Source organism: Lithobates pipiens, unplaced genomic scaffold (assembly GCF_037356315.1).
Source record: "Lithobates pipiens isolate NorthernLeopardFrog02 unplaced genomic scaffold, aLitPip1_a1.2 Scaffold_28, whole genome shotgun sequence".
Taxonomy (NCBI): Eukaryota; Metazoa; Chordata; class Amphibia; order Anura; family Ranidae; genus Lithobates; species Lithobates pipiens.
In genome coordinates, this window is record NW_027507789.1 from 61,435,997 (window position 1) to 61,456,359 (window position 20,363).

General features: G+C 43.0%; 1 protein-coding gene and 1 pseudogene across 2 annotated transcripts in view; one reads left to right on the forward strand and one right to left on the reverse strand.

Moving 5' to 3' along the window:
* The window catches only part of ST6GALNAC2 (ST6 N-acetylgalactosaminide alpha-2,6-sialyltransferase 2), a 122,057-nt gene that overhangs the window by 42,159 nt on the left and 59,535 nt on the right, over positions 1 to 20,363 (forward strand). The window lies entirely within an intron of this gene.
* LOC143934950 (immediate early response gene 5-like protein) lies at positions 10,184 to 17,423 on the reverse strand (annotated as a pseudogene).

Genomic DNA, 20,363 nt, shown 5'->3' on the forward strand with positions numbered 1-20,363 from the left:
TAATAGCATAGTTTACACCAGCACAGTCAGTTCCAGGGCTTTCCAGTTCCAGAAAAAGTAAAATATGCTGCATTTTTCCTGTACTGGAGTATACTGAAACTTAGTAAAATCCATCAAAAACACACTGGAATGCATAAAAAAAATTCACTGGACCCTCAGTATAGTGGGGAAAAAAAACAAGAAAAAAAGCACCTGGAATGCATCTGGAAGTGCATCAAAAAGCACTGGAACGCGTTAAAAACAGGCATGCAGAAATGCATCTGGAACGGATCTGGGGTGTGTTTTTGTGGTGTGAACCAGCCATAAAGATTTTTCACCTTGGTGATCCCTCCCACTCTAAAACTGTGTTTATTTTGCAAGCTAACAAAGAACACCTAAGATACATAGTTCCCGTGCACGATACATCTGTTGTTTGAGCCGTTGTTCCTTTGGCACATTAGTTACTTATTTTCTAGCTATGGATGCTGAAAAGAAGAGGAAAGTGCTGGCATTTTGCAATACAGGGACAATGGTTACAGGTTTAGTCATTTTATTTCCAATAAGCATATTGGAGATCACACTTCCTTAAAACTGCAATATTTTTGTGTGAACGCAATTTCTGCAAATAGAACGATCTTTCTTTTAGTTGCTTGCAATTCCAGGGTATTATTTTCACATGCACATGTACATTTTTTCAAACTGTTTACAATCGATTTCCCTACTGTTGTTTAGAAAATCATTTGATAACGCAACAAAATTCCGACGCGATGGACCATTCTTTTGCCATAAAACTTTGCATTTCGAGAATCGAAATGAGATCGCTAATATTTGGGTATTATATTGGGCTTATCGAATGTTTTTTGTAAACTATTTTCTATCCATGTATGGCCAGCTTTAGAAAAGTGTTTGCTCAGTTGGTTTGCTAAATAGGGCGTGCCTCTGGCCACTTTGCATACCCAATCATATGCAAGGGGGAGAAAAAAAACAAGATTTGCATATGATAGGATGATTAAGGTTAGCACAACTTCACCTAACTGGCCATACGTGGATCCGTTGTTTTTGATCAGGCAGTCAGCCAATCAGAATTCACTTTTCAATAATCTGACTGATAAATTCAAATCTGGTTACATCTAATATAATGATATTTTTTATATAAAAACAGTGCAGGGCTAAAGGATAAGATGATGAATAAATGAATGAATGAAAATTTCAGTCATATGATCCCATACATGATCTCAAAACAATATATGAGAATAAATCCAAATGCATGCTAATAAGAAATGTAGACTGTAGATAAATGTCCATAAAAAAAAAGTATTTTTTCATCATATTTATTTTTATGGACATTTATCTACAGTCTACATTTCTTATTAGCATGCATTTGGATTTATTCTCATATATTGTTTTGACATCATGTATGGGATCATATGACTGAAATGTCACCCATTTATTCATTTATCCTTTAGTGCTGCGCTGTTTTTATATAATTAGTTTTGAGTCTGTATCTTGACTTTTGAGTGCTGGCAGCAAAAATGATTTTATTTTCTCTAGCGCTGTGTTTTCTTTCTATTATCTCAGTGATGTCGGACCTTGGCACCCCAGATGTTTTGGAACTACATTTCCCATGATGCTCCACTACACTGCAGAGTGCCAGGGCATCATGGGAAATGTAGTTCCAAAACATCTGGGGTGCCAAGGTTTGCCATCACTGTATTATCTTATTGGAATAATCATATCATTAATGAGTTACCTATTCCCTGCCATCAATAAGAAAAATGCCTGCAAGCTCCCTCATTTCATGTAATGCTTAGGCATTGATCACATGGCATCTCTGGCTGTTTCATGCGATTGTAAACTATCGAGTCTTATGCCCCGTACACACGATCGGACTTTCCGACAACAAAACCGTGGATTTTTGTCCGAAGGTTGTTGGCTCGCATACACACGGTCACACAAATGTAGGCCAACAATTCCGAAAGTGAGAACGCGGTGACGTACAACAAGCCAATAAGTAAAAGGAAGTTCAATAGTCATATATCTCCATTACGGACGCTAGTTTTACAAGATCGATCACTTCTGGCTCGTACTTGATTCCGAGCATGCGTGAGCATACGATCGGACTTTCTGACAACAAAGTTTTGTTGGTGGAAAATTTGAGAACCTGCTAACAAACATTTGTGGGCGGAAAATCCGACAGCAAATGTCCGATGGAGCATACACACGGTCGGACTTTCCGAAAACAAGCTCACATCGAACATTTCCCATCGGAAAATACGACCGCGTGTACACGGCATATGGATTTTAGGTGTTTTTTTTGTTCCATATGGGAAAACATGATCCTTGTGTTGGGCATGCAAATGATAGGTGTGCTAAACACAGATAAATAGTTTTTTTTAAAAAATTCTTTATTTCTTTGCAAGAACAAAACAATACATAGGTTATTAATAATAATTATACATAAGAAACACTTTCTGATAACCATATCTTGCCATTTTTATAAACAAACAAAACAATATCCGTGTGATATCGATACCGTATCAGTTCCCCTCAACGATTCCCAACCTTCTCCTTTGGAGAAAAAAAAAAAAAGGGGGGGGGAGGAAGAGAGCAAAAAGAGGATTGGGAAGAGGGAGAAAAGGGGAGGAGTCCGGCATCGCCCCTCCAAGAGGTAAGGTTTACATCACTCAACCAATTGATTTAGTCCTCAGTTTCCTCTCCAATCAGCCTCTTCCCTTCCTCTGACTGTAAAAATATTTCCCATGGGGCCCAGACTTGCGCTATAGCTTCCCTTTCCTCTGGAAGCATAGGAATCAGACTCTCCAAGATCCCAATTTTCCTTACTTTATTTAACCATTGCGAGATTCGTGGAGAGCCCGTTTCTTTCCAACAAATGGTGATGCAGCTTTTAGCTGCATTCACCAAGTGACATAGCATTGAGTTCTTGTATCTCTCTAATGGGATATGTGTACATTGTAATAGAAAAAAGGCCGGATCTTCCTCAAGATGATATTCAGTAAACAATTGAGAAATTTTCCGAACCTCTTCCCAAAACTGTCTAACCACTGGGCATTGCCAAAAAATATGGACAATAGTGCCTCTCTCCTTACCGCACCTCCAACACCTATCCGAGAACTCAAAAAAAAAAGTATGCATTCGTGATGGAGTATAATACCAACGCATTAATACTTTATAATTTAATTCCTGTATCTTAACACATCTAGATGATTTAAAAGTCAAATGTATTATTTTCTTACGTTGGGCCGGGGTAAAGGTTTGTCCAAGATCTCTTTCCCATTTATCCAAACTCCTTATATCAATATCCTCCAAAGGAGAGACTAGTAAAACATATATTTTAGAAATAATATGAGAGAGGGACTCCTTCTTCTCACAGTACTCCTCAAACCTAGTGAGTGGTCGATCGAAATCCTCAGATGAGCCCAGAGTATCCAAAAAATGCTTAACTTGTAACGCCTGCCATAGGGGTAGTTCATATTGTCCTCCTGATTGCATTAACATTTCAATTGATAGCCATTTTTTAGACTTCAAGAAATGTGATGCCTGAAAACATCCCCTCTCTCTTAATTTCCCAAATATTCCTGATTCCAGACCGGGTAAAAAATGTGGGTTCCCAAGAATGGGAAATAAGGGAGATTTTGCTGTTGAAATTCTGGGGATACGTACGGCTTTAACTCCCATCTGGAGCGTAGGTCCTATTAAAGGATGGGCTCTTAATAAAGGAGGTATAGCTGTACCACACCACATGGCTCTATCTAAGGGAATGGGGCTTACTTGTTGTTCCATGGCAACCCACCTTTTACTGTCTCTATGTTGGCACCAGTCCAAAATTCTACCAAGCTGATTAGCCTGGTAGTATTTGTATAAATCTGGTGCTGCAATTCCACCCACCTCTTTAGGCATTGTTAGTAACTTCCTATTAATCCTAGGACGCTTACTTGCCCATATAAACTTTGTAAAAATTGTTCGAATTTTACTAAAGAAGGCCTGTGGAATCCGGATTGGTAGCGCCTGAAACAGATAAAGAAACTTGGGGACTATATTCATTTTCAAAATATTACTTCTCCCAAACTAGGAATGTGAGGATTTACTCCATTCAGTCAACGTTGTACTAATTTCCCTTAATAAGGGTGGGAAATTCAATGCATATTAAATTAGATGGAATCTGTATCCCTAAATAATTCAACGCTGTAGCTGTCCATTTAAACTTAAAGTTATCCTCTAAATTCTTTTGAATGGAACCCTCCAGTGATATCCCCATCGCCTCCGACTTGCTATAGTTTATTGTAAAACTAGACAGAGCTCCATAACACTCTATTTCCTCCAATAGATTAGGTAATGATATTTGTGGATTAGAGAGTGAAAATAATAAATCATCCGTGTATGCTGAAAGTTTATATTCCTGGTCCCCTAAAGGAATACCTTTAATATCAGGATTCTGTCTAATTCTATTTAACAAAGGTTCTAATGACAATGCAAATAAAAGAGGCGACGGGACATCCCTGACGCGTCCCATTGGATATTGAAAAATTTTCAGAGTTTATCCCATTGACCTTCACCAATGCTTGTGGCTTTGAATATAATCCTGCTATCCAATCCAACATTCGATCACCAAAGCCCATTTGTTTTAAGACTCCTAACATGAAGGGCCAATTGACCCTATCGAAGGCCTTTTCTGCGTCTGTATTGACAAAGATACTCGGCAGCTTCCTATGATTTGCATATTGGATTCAATTCAGGACCTTAATTGTACTATCCCTAGCTTCACGTGTGGGAACAAACCCCACTTGGTCCAAGTGGATCAGCTGCGTCATAAATGACTGTAGGCGAGATGCGAGTATCTTTGTGAATATTTTATAATTGGTATTTAATAATGATATTGGACGATAGTTACTGCATATTGATTGATCCTTTCCTTCTTTTGGAATAAGTACAATATGTGCCCTTAATGCTTCTACAGGTGGAGGCTCGGTTTTTCCTTGTATGTTAAATGTTTTAACCATATAGGGGACTAATTGTGATTGAAAGCTTTTAAAATATTGCAGAGTAAATCCGTCCGGACCGGGAGCCTTTCCTTGCCTTAACATCTTTATTGCCGAAATTACTTCTTCTGCTGTTATTGGTAACTCAAGCTTTCTTTGCGCTGGAGATGACAGTCTTACTAAATTTGAGGATTCGAGATATTCTTCTAATGATGAGGAAGGATAGGAGGGAGCTGAGAGGTTATACAATGAAGTATAGTATTGTCTAAATTCCTCTGCAATATCTTTCGGTAGTGAGCATTTGAGATTTCCTTTTGTTCTAATATAGGGTATATATGAACGGAGTCGTTGCTTTTTTAATTTCCTTGCTAATAATTTACTGCATTTATCTCCTGATTCATATGTTACTCTCCTCTCTTGTTGTAAAATAGCCCTTGCCTTATACCGTAAGATATCAGATACCTGTCTTCTTAAATATGCTAGTTTAATCCCCGTGTCCCTTTCCATTAACCTCTTATGTTGTATCTCTATCTCCCTTATCTTCTCCAATAATCTACCTGTTTCCTCTTCTTTGGCTCTCTTTATTCGGGACCCATGTTTTATTAGAATTCCTCTAATTACTACTTTGTGGGCTTCCCACACTATCCCCATTTTAGTCTCTCCATTATCATTCGTTTTAAAATACGAATCAGATTCCCTTACCACCTCTTCTCTAATTTCAGGACATTGCAAAAGAATTTCATTCAGTTTCCAGTTCCAATCCATCTTATGTTTAGCTTCCTTCAGAAAAATATTAATCGTAACTGGCGCATGGTCAGACCATGTTATATTTCCATTACTTATGTCCTGTACTAATGATAGTGTTCGTTGAGGTAGCAAAAAGAAATCGATGCGTGAGTACCATTGGTGGGGGTTTGAAAAGAATGTATAGTCCCTTTCGTCTGCATGGAAAGCCCTCCATACATCAACCAATTGAAATTCATTTAATTTACGAAGGATATTTTTCCTAATTTTTTCAGAAACAGACGATGTCCCATTTGAAGTATCTAGTTTTGAGTCTAGAGGGACATTAAACCCCCCCCCCCCCCGATAATAAGAATCCCTTCCTTAAATTCCATTAATTTTGATAGGGTTTTATTCAAGAACTGATCTTGATGTGTGTTTGGGGCATAAACTGTAGCGAGAGTTACTTTAACCTTACCTATAAATCCTTTAAGAAATAAATATCTTCCCCCTGATTCTTGACATTTATCCAACAGGGACCATGTTGTTCGATTAGAAATTAAAATGGCCACTCCCTTGGTTTTAGCTTCATGATTTATGGCATGGTAAACATTTGGGAAGTTTCTATTTTGAAGGTAGGGAAATTTTCCCTCCTTTAAATGTGTTTCTTGTACCATGCCAATGTCAGTTTTGGAGCGTTTTAAGTCATTTAATAGCATTTTACGTTTTTCGGGAACATTGAGTCCTCTAGTATTAAGTGATGTTACACGTAATCCCGCCATCGTGCCTGGGCTAAGAGGGAAAAAAAAACAAAAAAAACAAAGGAGAAGGCCGAACCCCCGTGGGGAATATCAAGTTTCCCCCACACCTACCTATGGGTTCTTAGTTTCCCGTAGGTGTAAGGTATGGGAGGGTAGCTAGCAAATACTGAGCACATGCAGTGCCACTCCCCCTCCAGATAGTCCCTTTATATTCACATCCATTCCCGCAACTTCAGTAATTTAATCCAGTTTTTTCTCATCAATTCCCTCTCCCTTTACTCGATACTGTACAACCCACCATATATATATAATTCTCCCTTACCCTTATCGTGACTATTTAAGGACAGAACCCCTTTCCTGTCCCCTACCCCCAAAAAAAAAAAAAAAAATCTTTTCATTTCTATCAAGTTCTCATAATCCTTATCCCCTTAACCCAACAATGAGTGTATATTTTTAGTGTGTACTTTTTAGTGTATATTGTAATTATAATCTTTATATCCCCCCCCCATCTACCCACTATAATATATAAGGGGGGGGGGGCGGGGTATCATGACATTCATATGCATATTATTTTATATCGTCCTATATATAATTAATGTAAAGTAAATTATCCAGGGTCGTACTATACCTTGACCCTTAACAATAGGGAACATATCCCCCCATATATATATGCCTAGGCCTTATTCTCTTATAACACTTTTACCAAGAAATTTAGGGCAAAGAGCCCGCATCAGCTAATTGCTGTGCAGGTGCTTCTTTACTCCCCATCGGGAATTTTTCCCCATCAATCCTTAAAGCCCCCTCTTTTACACGTCTTTTCTTTATTGGCTGGAGCCAATCCTGCACCTCGCACCCATCAGTTTCCAAAAAGGAAAATAAATCCGGTAAATCCTGTAGAGATGAAAGCACAAAAGAAGCCCCTCCCCTTTTAACTGTCAAGGAGATTGGGTATCCCCATCGATAAGTGCCCCCCGAAGACTTTATTTTCTTCAATATTGGCCGTAGTTGAGCCCTCCGCTGTAAGGTAGCTTTTGATAAGTCCGGTAAAATACTCATCTTGGCACCCTCATAAGCTATCGGGCCTACTTCCCATGCTTTCCGACTAATTATCTCCCTGTGAGCGTATCTATGTAGACATCCGATTACATCTCTCGGTCTGGATAAGTCTGTAGAGCGTGGGCCTAGAGCTCTATGAAGTCTGTCAAATTCAATTTCACCTGGGGTCATATTAACCCCCAGGTTATGGCAGATAGAGATCACGGTCCTGTGTAGATGTTCCTCCCCAATACTTTCGGGGATGCCTCTAAATCTGAGATTGTTTCTCCTGCTTCGGTCTTCAGCCGCTTCAAATTTTAGTTGTGTGATACACGTCTGTGCTATCTGCTCTCTTTCTAATTTAGACACCCTTTCCTCTATACTATTGAAGGCTGATGTTTCCACATTTACCCTTTCTGTTAAAGCCTGAACCTCTGAACGTATTGCCTGCATTTCCCTTCTGTGTCCCTCCTCCAATCGGGACACCAGTGCTTCCATTTCTTGGCCCGTTGGAAGAGCCTGCATAATTGTTCTCAGGGCCTCTATTTCTTGGTGAGTTGGAAGGGCTTGCATCACTGATCTTAGATCCATACCACCTGAGGGTTCCCCCGTTGTACCCCAACATCCTGCCTCTGACCCCATTTCAGATCTTGCACGGGCCTGATTTGTGTCCAATACTGCATCTGGTGATAACGGGAGACTCATCCGGGGTGCTGCCATTGGGATCTCCACACCAGCTGTTTCCCTTGTCTCTAATGTGGACGCACGAGCTGTTGCTGCTCGAGTATTCGGAAAAAAACCTCTAATCTCCTGTTGGGATAACTCTTTTTGCGCAGTTTTTTCCTCTATTTTTCTCCTTATATTGTGCATCCCCGGTAAGGAAACAAAGTCCAGGTTTAGAAAAAGGAAAGAGGCAATTTCCTATATATCTCAATCAGTATCAATATCAGCCCTGTAATAGGGTAATTTAGGTAGTATAGATATAGCACTCTCCAACTATTATTTAGCACAGGCTTCACTATAGATTTCTTTAACAGTCTTTAACAGTCTTAACTCAATCTATGGGATAGTGTAAATTCAGCACTTCTCCAACATTTATACATAGGCTCACTTCTCTGTACTATGTACTTTCTTACAATTGTATAACTCCAGGCCAGAAAATTCCAGTAACAAACAGTAACAAGACTCCTATCTTCACAATGGGCTTTGAATGAATGGGGATGGATAGGATGGATCTAGGCAGAGAGGCAGAGAGACGCAATACCCACTGCTTCAACAGCACTAACAGCCCTGTTGCTGTTGCTCCTATGGCTGGCTTCTCACAATATTACTCACGTCCGTCTTCACCTCCGCTCTCTCTCATATCTGCTCAAATCTACTCCTCCATTTCCTCCACTTCCACTTCTGTCACATGCACTGCTGCACCGTTAGTCCACTCACCGCATCGCTCGTCCACTCGTCCGCTCACCGCACTCACCGCACGACCAGATTGATTTCCCAGCAGGGGAAAGGAGGCGGTACAGCACAACACAGCACGGCTCAGAGCGGATACTCAGGAGTACAGCGGGTCCGGTGGTGTTATCAGCAATCGTTGTATAGTGACAGGAGAGCTCAACAGGGACACGGCAGGGAATCATGGGATTCAGCGATCAACAGTCCTCGCTGCTGCTGCGGGCTGCCATCAGCTTCTAACAGGACGCTGGAGGGGAGAGTCAGCACTCACACACTACGCCGCCATCCGCTAAGCCACACCTCCCCCATAAGGTGCTTCCTCTGATAAATAGATAAATAGTTGAGACTTAAGCTGGCCATACACCCACAGATTTATTTAGTTCGGTCTTCAGCCTGTAAATTTAACGTGCACATTAGCCGTGTGTGGGAAATTGTGTCAACCACTTTAAAAAATCAAAATGTATCACGTCCACAGCCACTCCTTTATCTAAGGTTTTACATACCTCTTTATAAAAAGAAATCAGATTTGTCTGATAACTTCTGTCTTTCCTGAATCCATGCTGTCTCTTGCTTAAAATATATATTTTTTTTCCAGCAAGAACTCGTATATGTCAGAGCGTAAAATCAGTGATCTCTAGCAGTCTCATGTGGAGGTCGACCGATATATCGGCCGTTATTTGCCGTTTTTTAATTAATCGGCATCAGCCGATTGTACTGATAAAAAGGCAGATTTAGAACTACAGCGCGACTTGCAAATGACTTCTGTGAGCCCCTGTACACACGGTCGGAGATTTCCACAACCAAATCCGTCGGATTTTGCCCGTCGGATTTTGTCCGTCGGATCTTGTCCAAAACTGTTGTATACACACGGTCGGGCCAAGTTGGCGAAAAATCTGATCTTTCAGAACGTGATGACGTAATTTTGTTACGATGGGACTACATTCAGGCTAGTAGCCAATAGCTTTGATGTAGGAATTTGATCTGAGCATGCTTGGCACTTGGTCCGATGAAAATGCTCTACACATGATCGGATTAGGTCCGTCCGGCCCAGTTGGTCGGGAAATATTTCCAATATGTTGGAAAATTGGGTCGGACGGAGATTTGGACGGAATCAGTCCGATGCATACCACACACAGTCGGATTATCTGACGACACGGTCCGATAAGACTCATTCCGACAGATTCTCCGACCGTGTGTACAAGGGCTAATGGAAGTCAATGCAAGTTGCCTGAGTCTTCATAGAAGCGACTTGTTTCCTTTCTGGGCAGTCTGCCAAGAAAAGAGCAAAGAGATGCAATGTTTACACTTGAATGAATGATCTCAACTCTGTGTGTAGAGGTCTCAGTTTAACCATTTAAAGACAAAATCTTTTCTGACACTTGTTGCTTACAAGTAAAAATCCTGTATTTTCTGCCAGAAAATCACTTAGACCCCCCAAAAATGATATATATTTATTAGCAGAGATCCTAGGGCAGTGATGGCGAACCTTGGCACCCCAGATGTTTTGGAACTACATTTCCCATGATGCTCCTGTGGTGTAGTTGAGCATCATGGGAAATGTAGTTCCAAAACATCTGGAGTGCCAAGTTTCGCCATCACTGTCCTAGGGAATAAAATAGCGGTTGTTGCAATATTTTATGCCACACGGCATAAAAATACACTAATGATTAAAAAAATTTAAAAAAAACGAAAACAGTAAAAAGTTAGCCCATTTTTTTTTGGCCAAAAGTTTTGACTACCTGTTTTTATTTAATATATTTTTTTTTTGTTTTTTATCTAAATCATACATACAAGTAAACTGATTGGATGTTTGTTTTGTTTAATAAATGTTTAAATGTAAGAAATTTTCTGTATCACTTATGAAGGCTGCTTTCACACTGGAGCGGGCAGGCGTTGATGGTAAAACGCTGCTAGTTTTAGGGGCGCTTTACCATAATTTTAGTGGTGCTATTCGGCTGCTAGTGGGGCGCATATAACCCAGCTAGCGGCCGAGGAAGAGGTTAAATGCGCCCGTGAAGCACCGCTGCCAAATCGCATTGCATGCGCTTCGGCAGTGGTGCCCATTCACATCAATGGGCAGGAGTGGTGGAGGAGCGGTACACACCACTCCAAACGTGCTGCTTGCAGGACTTTTTTTTAACATCCTGCCAGCGCATCGCCTCAGTGTGAAAGCACTCTGTCTTTCACACAAACTGCAGGGGAGCCGTTTTGCAGGCACTTTACAGGCGCTATTTTTAGCCCAAAAGTGCCTTAAAAATGCCCCAGTGGGAAAGGTGTGTTAGATTTTATGAGATGAAGGGGGATAAAAAAAAAGAAAAAAAAAAGGAAAATAAAATTAAAAAAAAAATCGGCATAACATATCGGCCCAAAAAAATCGGCATCATATATCGGCCATCGGCCGCCATGATTTCTAAATATCGGCATCGGCCAGAGAAAAATCCATATGGGTCGACCTCTAGTCTCATGTAATGTGTTTCAGGTCTATGGTTGTCTCCTGAAGCACGTCCCCAGTCTCCATCAGTTCTATTACATGTCTGCCCTCATTGCATGTCTGTAGTCTTGGACCACCTCCTGTTGCATGTTTGCAGTCTCTGGCATCATTCTATGGCTTTACTTTCACTGAGTATTATACGCTGTGCTTCTGTAATGTCAAGGGTCACACTTGGGGCTCTTTTTATCAATAAATTTGCCCACCACTGCAATAGAACCCCCAATATTACAATGTAAGTTCTCAATCAGGGCTAAGGACCGTATAACAATGCTTTGGTCTGGTGATAAGCCATTCAGGCTTTGAATGCAAAGGAGAGAGGAGTCACAGACTTGGAAATACCATCCTTTTTTGCCTGGACTACGTAAGACAATGTAGTAGCACCTGCACAAACCTGATTACCTAGTGATCAAATACATTATACATAACTATATATACACAACCTCCATGATTTTGGTGTCTGCCTAGTAATGATCATTTGTCAGAGGTTGCCCTTGAGAGGTTTTTACTACTACAGCTGTGATGGTGTATGTTCTGTAAGTGAAGCAATGCAAATCGGCAATTAAATCACATGACTATGTTTAAACCAAACATAAGTATTTAAAGCAGAGTTTCCATAAAAAAAAAAAAAAAAATTAAAAGTCAGCAGCTACAAATACTGCAGCTGCTGATTTTAATAATCGGACACTTACCTGTTCCAGGGTCCAGCGATGCGGGGGGGATCGGAGCCCCGTTCGTCCCCCCCTCCGCTCGGCGGCGCTGGCAGTGCAACTGTGGGCACCTGGCTGTGGCTTCACAGCCGGGCATCCACTGCGCATGCGCGAGTGGAGCCGTGATTGGCCGCGTAGTCATCTGGGACCTGTCACATGTCCCACATGACTGACAGGAGGGAGGGGGCGGAGATGAGCCCTTCCTGTGCCGAGGGGAAGTGATGTCACCAACCCAGGCACTGAAGGAGACAGAGTATGAGGGAACCCCTAGCAACAGCCATTTAGAGGTGAGTTAAAAAAAAAATTCCAAATGTTTTTTTTTTTTTTGGAATTTTAATGATTTTTTTTTTCTGTGGAACACCACTTTAAAGTATACTAGCCTACTGAAGAATAAACATACCTGTTAGTACATAGCCTTATATCAGAACACAGCAAAAGGATGAGTATAGCCTAAAGTATGAAATGAGAACAAAACAAATAAAAGTACCATCATCCATGCATAATGTGAAAGATTTTACGTCGTGAGAATTGTGAGAGAATCGTGATCTTTTTATCCTAAGCAAAAAAAATAGTGATTCTCATTTTGGCCAGAATCGTGCAGCTCTACTCTGAATTAATGATAGATGATGTGTTCTGACATTGAGTGGTCACATTGTGACAGATATTATATTTTGTGTTCTGATATCATTTTCAAGAGATGAAGGTTCTAGGAGTGCCGGGGCAGTTGCTGATGCTGCTCCACTTGCATCCAAACCTAAAAACTCCTTAGGTTTAGATGCAGGGCGAGCGCTGTGATCACCGAATCACTGAGACTCAGGTGATCACAGATCCGAATATAGGGCCGGTCCTGGCCCCTTACCACGTGATCAGCTGTCAGCCAATGACAGCTGATCACATGATATAAACAAAAACTTGGTAATCGTTTTATGTGCAAGAGACATCGGCTCCGAAGAGGAAGAGGCAATTCTGCCTCATCTGTGCCACCAGTACCCCCTGCCAGTGCCACCTGCCCTTTCCACCTGGCAGTGCCCACCCATGCCACCTATCAATGCCCACAAGTGCCACCTATCAGTGCCCACCAGTGGTGCCTATCAGTGTAACCAACCAGTGCTGATCAGTGCCCATTATTGCCACCCGTCAGTGCCTATCACTGCCACCCCTCACTGCCACCTATCGGTGCCCAGCAGTGCCGCCTCATCAGCGTACATCAATGAAGGAGAAAAATTACCTATTTGCAAAATTTTATTAAAAAAATAAAAACATTTTTTAATTAGTTTTTTTTTTTAACAAAAAATAAAAACTGCAGAGGTGATCAAATACCACCAAAAGAAAGCTCTATTTGTGGGGAAAAAATGATAAAACAGTCATTTGGGTACAGTGTTGTATGACCGCTCCATTGTCATTCAAAGTGCATCAGCGCTGAAAGCTGAAACTTGGTCTGGACAGGAGGGGGGTTTAAGTGCCCAGTAAGCATGTGTTTAACAGAGAGTTTTATGTGATTGGCGTGTCACTGGAAGAGTGCGCCGAGCGGTCAGCATACCTCAGACAAAATGCTTCTTGTGCTCACAATGTCATTAATAATGTGCTTCATCTGCATAGTATTTTTCTGGTAGTGGATGCCAAGCGTTCAACATCTGCCTGGAAGAGAATTGTGGTGAGCCTATCTCCTTAAGCTGCGATGTAGAAAAATTCTAGATGTTTTCTCAGAGATCGTTGGTTCGCTGGTGGCATATCTCAAATCTACCTTACAGCCATTTCCAGGAATATGTGCATTTTTGAATAATTTCCTGGAATCATGGGACACTGTGTCCCATGAAATACTGTGAAAGTGGCCTTGCTGAGAATTAGTGACATACAGAGTATAAGGGATACCACATTGAGAACTGTTGACAGGAATGTCCTGGGCATACTCAGCAAAAAAGCCACAAAAAAAAGATCTCCACGATGCCAGACACCATTGAATGTGAGCATTTTCCCACTCAAGTCGGTTACGACAACAAATTGCAGTCAGGTCGAGACCCCGATGAGGACGACAAGCAGGCAGATGAGCTTCCCTGAGATGGTTTCTGACAAGTTGTGCAGAAATTCTTTGGTTATGCAAACTGATTGTTGTAGCAGCTGTCCGGGTGGCTGGTCTCAGACGAGGTGAAGATGCTGGACGTGGAGGTCCTGGGCTGGTTGTGGTTATATGGGGTCTGCGGTTGTGAGGCCGGTTGGACGTACTGCCAAATTCTCTAAAACACCTTTGGGGACGGTTTATGGTAGAGAAATGAACGTTCAATTCAAGTGTAACAGCTCTAGTGGATATTCCTGAAGTCAGCATGCCAATTACACACTCCCTCAAGACTTGTGACATCTGTAGCATTGTGCTGTGTGATAAAACTGCACATTTTCCTGTAGAGTGGCCTTTTATTGTGGCCAGCCTAAGGTACACCTGTGCAATAATCATGCTGTGTAATCAGCACCTTGAGATGCCACACTTGTGAGGTGGATGGATTATCTCGGCAAAGGAGAAGTGCTCACTAATGCCCCGTACACACGTTCCGATTATCGTAAGACCGATCGTTCACATTTTGTTGTATACAACTAAGATTGAATACAACAGTGCAAAATGTGTGTAATGCCCCGTACACACGAGCGGACTTTTCGACATCCAAACTCCGACGGACTGAGTCCGTCAGACTATCCGATCGTGTGTGGGCTGCAACGGACTTTAGCTTCGCAAAAGTCTGACGGACTTTAGAAATGAAGCATGCTTCAAATTTTCCCGACGGAACTCCGCCGGACCCGGTCCCCTTCGAAAAATTCGCTCGTGTGTGTGCTACTCCGACAGACTAAAACCGACGCTAGGGCAGCTATTGGCTACTGGCTATGAACTTCCTTATTCGAGTCGGGTCGTACGTCATCACGTTCGAATCCGTCGGAGTTTAGTGTGATCGTGTGTGGCCAAGTCCGTTCGGCCGAAAAGTCTGTCAGAACTCCGGCGGAACTCCTTTGGAAGTCTGTCGGACATAAGTCCTCTCGTGTGTACGGGGCATTACCCTTCTCTGCCCTACTTGGGCACAAATCGCAGATGATCCGATAGCTGCTATCTCAACGGGGGCGGGGAGCTCTGTTGGGGAGCCAGGTAAACACTCTATGCTTTTTCATTACAGAAGGATTTGGGATCTGGCATCCACTAAACTGAATGTTACATCACCAAATGACTATACCCCACTTTGGCATAACAAACAACTGCCGGAACTCCAAAAGATCCGGGGTGTTCAGTTGTGGGTATCGAGGGGAATATACTACCTGCATCACCTGATTCACCAAGGTACTATTAAAACGTTTCACGCGCTGCAGGAGGAATTTGATATTCCAAACACTATGCTATATCAATACCTACAGGTTCAGCATGCACTTGGAGCACAGTTTCCGCAGTCATTGCCTCGGCCTGCCCCCAATCCTATTGTAGCCATAGTGAAGGACACTGATCCCAAAAAGCTCATCTCATGCTTTTATGGTATGCTTACGGCCCCCGTCTCGGCGAGACTAGCGTATGCTTTGAAGTCCCGCTGGGAGGGCGATGTAGGTGAACTGACGGATGAGGAGTGGGAGGAGGCTCTGGAGACGTGCAAGTTGGTGTCCCCTAGGCTCCAAGACAGGCTTTCTCAGATTTACATAGTGCATAAAGCATACCTCACCCCCCTCAGGACCGCCAAATATAATACAAATCAATCTGTACTCTGCCCGATGTGTACTCTAGAGACTGGGACGTTCTTCCATCTTATATGGTCTTGCCCCAAACTGCAGGAACTTTGGAAACAAGTAGTGTCATTTCTACATGATGTTATGGGCTCGCCCTTGGCTCTCGACCCCAAACCCTGTCTACTAGGGATATTTCCCGACGTATTAGATAAAATTACTAACACTTTCCTGCAGGAAACCTTGTTTTCCGTTCGAAAAGTGATAGCTAGACAGTGGATGAGGCCCCTTCCACCCCGGGTTGAGGACTGGAAACGGGAAGTTAATATTACGCTCCCATACAAAAAATTCTTGTATAAAAATAGGGGTTGCCCAGCAAAATATCATAGAATATGGGATAAATGGCTGCAGGAGGCTGCCACGTGTGATGAGGGAATTTGATGTAATATTACAGTAAATAATATGTCAATGTTAGGACTTTTCTTGGCAGTGATACATAATGGCTACTGTAATGGAGAAATGTTTCTTATCTATTGTTATGGTTATGACACAACACCTTTTGAATGTTCGGTGTATGCCACTGTGATTGTAATCTCTGCAATGATGTTCAATAAACATTACCTGTTTAAACGTAAAAAAAAAGAAATCCATGATGGCCACAGTCCAGGCACCCAGGCTGGCCAGTGCCTGCTTGCCACAAATATGCCCATGGTGGCTCTGCTCTGAGTCCGCCTATCTGCCCATGAGTCCGAGCCAAAGATGGAGATGAGGTTGGAGATGTTGAATGAGTCAGTGGGGTGCTGCTGCTGGGGCAGTTGCTGAGTAACAAGCTGCAGACAGTAGTCCTCATATCTGTCCCTCCTACAGGGCACAAAGTGGGCCTCCAGGTCATCCACCACCACCAAGCAGCTGTAGCTGTACCCCAATGGGGGTTACCTGCAGCGGAGAACGCACAGCAACAGCAGTGGCTGCAGATGGGAGCTTGGTGGACATTGCGCCTTGGCACGGGCACTGGGAAGCACAGCAGTCTTGGTGGAGGTATTCGTTCTCCATAGGACTGCAGTGTGCCTGCCCGATCCCCTTCTCCCTGGGGGCAGAAGGTGCACCAGAACCTTGGCTGGGTGTGGAATGTGGGCACACGGTGGCAGCTCCAGTGGCTCCTGCCAGTTCTGGTTCCAGGAACTTGGTGCCGGTCTGGATCCAGGACAGCTGATGGTGCATCTCATTCTTTGCTTCCTCTGGGAGCTACAGAGGGTGGCGCTGCTGCTATAAAAAATGCCACCCAAGGCAAAAGCCTTGTTTGCCTTGCCGCAGATACACCCCTGTCCGGATCAGTGATTCCAGTATTGTATGTAGTGTGACTCTCATCAGAATATGAATTAAACCATATGTCACTACATCTCAATACTACTGATATATAGATCCCTGCTACCCAAGCTGTGGCTGTTGGCACTTATTATTTGACCCTCTAGCCCCTGCAGACAGTAGTATGTGTGTTTTACCTTACGTAGGTGCTTGCTTTAGTTAGGTCTTTGGATGAAAAATATATTTTAGACTTAATTCTAGTTGTTTTATGAGTTTGGCTAGCCATACACTCATAGATTTCTTTTGATCAAGCTGCAGGCTAAATTAAAGTAATCTAACAGATTCCTTCATCCATGCTAACATCACAGATCTCCCACTTAAAGTGGGGTACCCCCTAAAAAAAAAAAATTAAAAGTCAGCAGCTACAAATACTGCAGCTGCTGGCTTTTAATAATCGGACACTTACCTGTCCCGGGTTCCAGCGATGCGGGGGAACGAAGCCCCCCCCTCGCTCCCCGCTCCGCTCGCGGCGCCGTCATGCATACTGTGGGCACCCGGCTGTGGCTTCACAGCCGGGCACCCACTGCGCATGCGCGAGCGGCGCAGGGCGCCGTGATACGCCGTACAGTCACCTGGGACACGTGACAGGTCCCAGGTGAATGTGCGGCGCGAGGGGAAGTGATGTCACCAGCCCGGGCAATGAAGAAGGCAGACTACGAGGGACCCCCTAGCAACCGGTATTTAGAGGTGAGTAAAAATTTTTTTTTTTGCCAATTATTTTTTTTTGATTTTTTTTAAGATTTTTAAGTAGTTTTATTTTTTGGGGGGCAACTCCACTTTAAGCTATTGTATTCTGATAGCTGGCGCTACCAGCTGTCAGACAACCCGAATGCAGCCTGCATCTGATTGGATGTAGGTGCTGATTGAGCTCTGTACAGTTTATTAGTAAAGTTGGCCATACATGACTCAGTTTTTTTAATTCAGCCAGCCAGTTGAACGAGAAAACTTAACCGATTTTTCCATCCACACCTTTGAGTTGGAAGGGGAAATCCTCCCCGCTGTGCCACTGTATTCTGACAGCAGGACTCGCCCACTGTCAGAATACACTGATCAGTTCTGCAGCCCAATGGCTGCATGCGCTGACCGGATGCTGGTTTTCTAGCAGGACCGTTTGACAGAAGCTGGTTTTAGACCCGCTTATGTTGAACAGAGAGGGCTACACACCTTCTGAACTAGCCGAATTTTGAACCATGTATGGCCATCTGTACCATCCAAAATTTGCTTTGTGTGGCCAGCTTTAATTTATTTCCTTCATACCAGGGATATGCAGTTAGCAAACCTCCAGCTGTTGCAGAACTACAAGTCCCATGAGGCATAGCAAGACTTTGATAGCCACAAGCATGACACCCAGAGGCAGAGGCATGATGGGACTTGTAGTTTTGCAACAGCTGGAAGTCCACTAATTGCATATCCCTGCTTTATGCTATCTTTATATAGTTCTGTACAGTCTCATAATATCTATCTGTGTTGCCAAGGCCTATTTTTTATGAATATACAGTAAAATGAATCTGCTGAGAGGAATATCAAATATGGAACTGATGACCTACTGAGATGTTTTCTTGTAACTGTTGTGACACTGCTGCCTATCACTGCTAATCTCAGGAGATTTGGCGTGAGATTTTGTTACGCACTGTTCTCCATGCTGGAGGATCTGATCTGAAGAATCAAACTCTGCCTTTACCAGGATGGCTGCTTTCACACAGAGACCATGCAGTACAAGACTTGATAAGTCAGTGACGGAGAAAAGATCAGTTGCAGGGAGATCAAAGGCAATACTGGTGACCTTTTTTTTTTTTTTTTTTTTTTTTTTTTTTTTAGCACAGCTTCCAGAGTTCCTCCTTAAAGTAGACCTTCACCCTCTCCACCCACTTTCGATCATACCACTGCAACCTCCTTCTCTCTGGGAGTCAGAATTTGTTTTAAATATTTTTTTGGGGAGGACACATCTCTGCATCTTCTGGATTCTTCACCTAAATAAGAATGACGTATTTAGGTAGGAATTACATATTTACCGTATTTATCGACGTATAACACGAGCCGGCATATAACACGCACCCCAAGTTTAGGAGGGAATTTTAAGGAAAAAAACTTTTAGGTGGGAAGTTTAAGGGAAAAAAAATTACATTTAAATGCTCATCAATGCAGCCTTATCAGTGTCCATTGCAGCCTTGCCCCAGTGTCCATTGCAGCCTTGTCCCCAGTGTCTATTGCAGCCTTGTCAGTGCAGCCTTGCCCCAGTGTCTATTGCAGCCTTGTCAGTGCAGCCTTGCCCCAGTGCAGCCTTGCCCCCAGTGTCCATCGCTTGGACGATTTAAAATTTGCGCCGCTGAGACTTTCCGGAGTGGAGCGAATGCCACCGATATACACATAGCCGAGTGTACTCGGCTCTTCTCGGCTCCGCTCACAGTCACGCCCAGTCCTGACCTATGATGGACATAACACAGGTCCAATGGCAGGACTGGGTGTGACTGTGCGCGGAGCCGAGAAGAGCCAAGTACACATGTGTATCTAGGCGGCGATCGCTCCGCTCACAGTCAGCGGAGATTGTGGGGGATCGGTGATTATCGGTGTATAAAACGCACCCACGATTTTCCCCTGATTTTAAGGAGAAAAAAGTGCGTGTTGTATGCTGATAAATACGGTAGTTACCCGCAGCCTCCTGAGATACTGATGTCATGAATTCCAGGAGTTCATGGGATACTCTACAGTGCATGAGCCACGGCGTGTCCCTAGGGGGCTGGCTGTCTTTTTTCAGGTTCTAGCAGCCAGCCTCTCAAAGACATGGTGCACGCGTGCCATTAGGGGTCGGCTACAAGAACCCAGGCATTCTCGATGATGTCAGTGATGAGACTGGGTAAGCAGCGGATCAGCAGATCCCTACAGAATGCTGGATTTACTGGGTGTGTGAATATTTTTTTGCGGCTAACCCAGCGAAAACAGCGTTTTTTTGGTGCGTTTTTGGCAGGGTTTTGTGATTACCAATCACTCATTGCACGTAGGCTGTTTTAGGAAGTAAGTTATTTTAGTAATAATGCTGTCTGTGCGACATTACAATTGACTAGAAAAAAACACATCTTTGTAGGTTATTTATATTACAACAAAAAGGTACCTGTCAACAGGCAAATAGATCAAACAAATTCAGCAACTGGAATTTCCCAATATACCC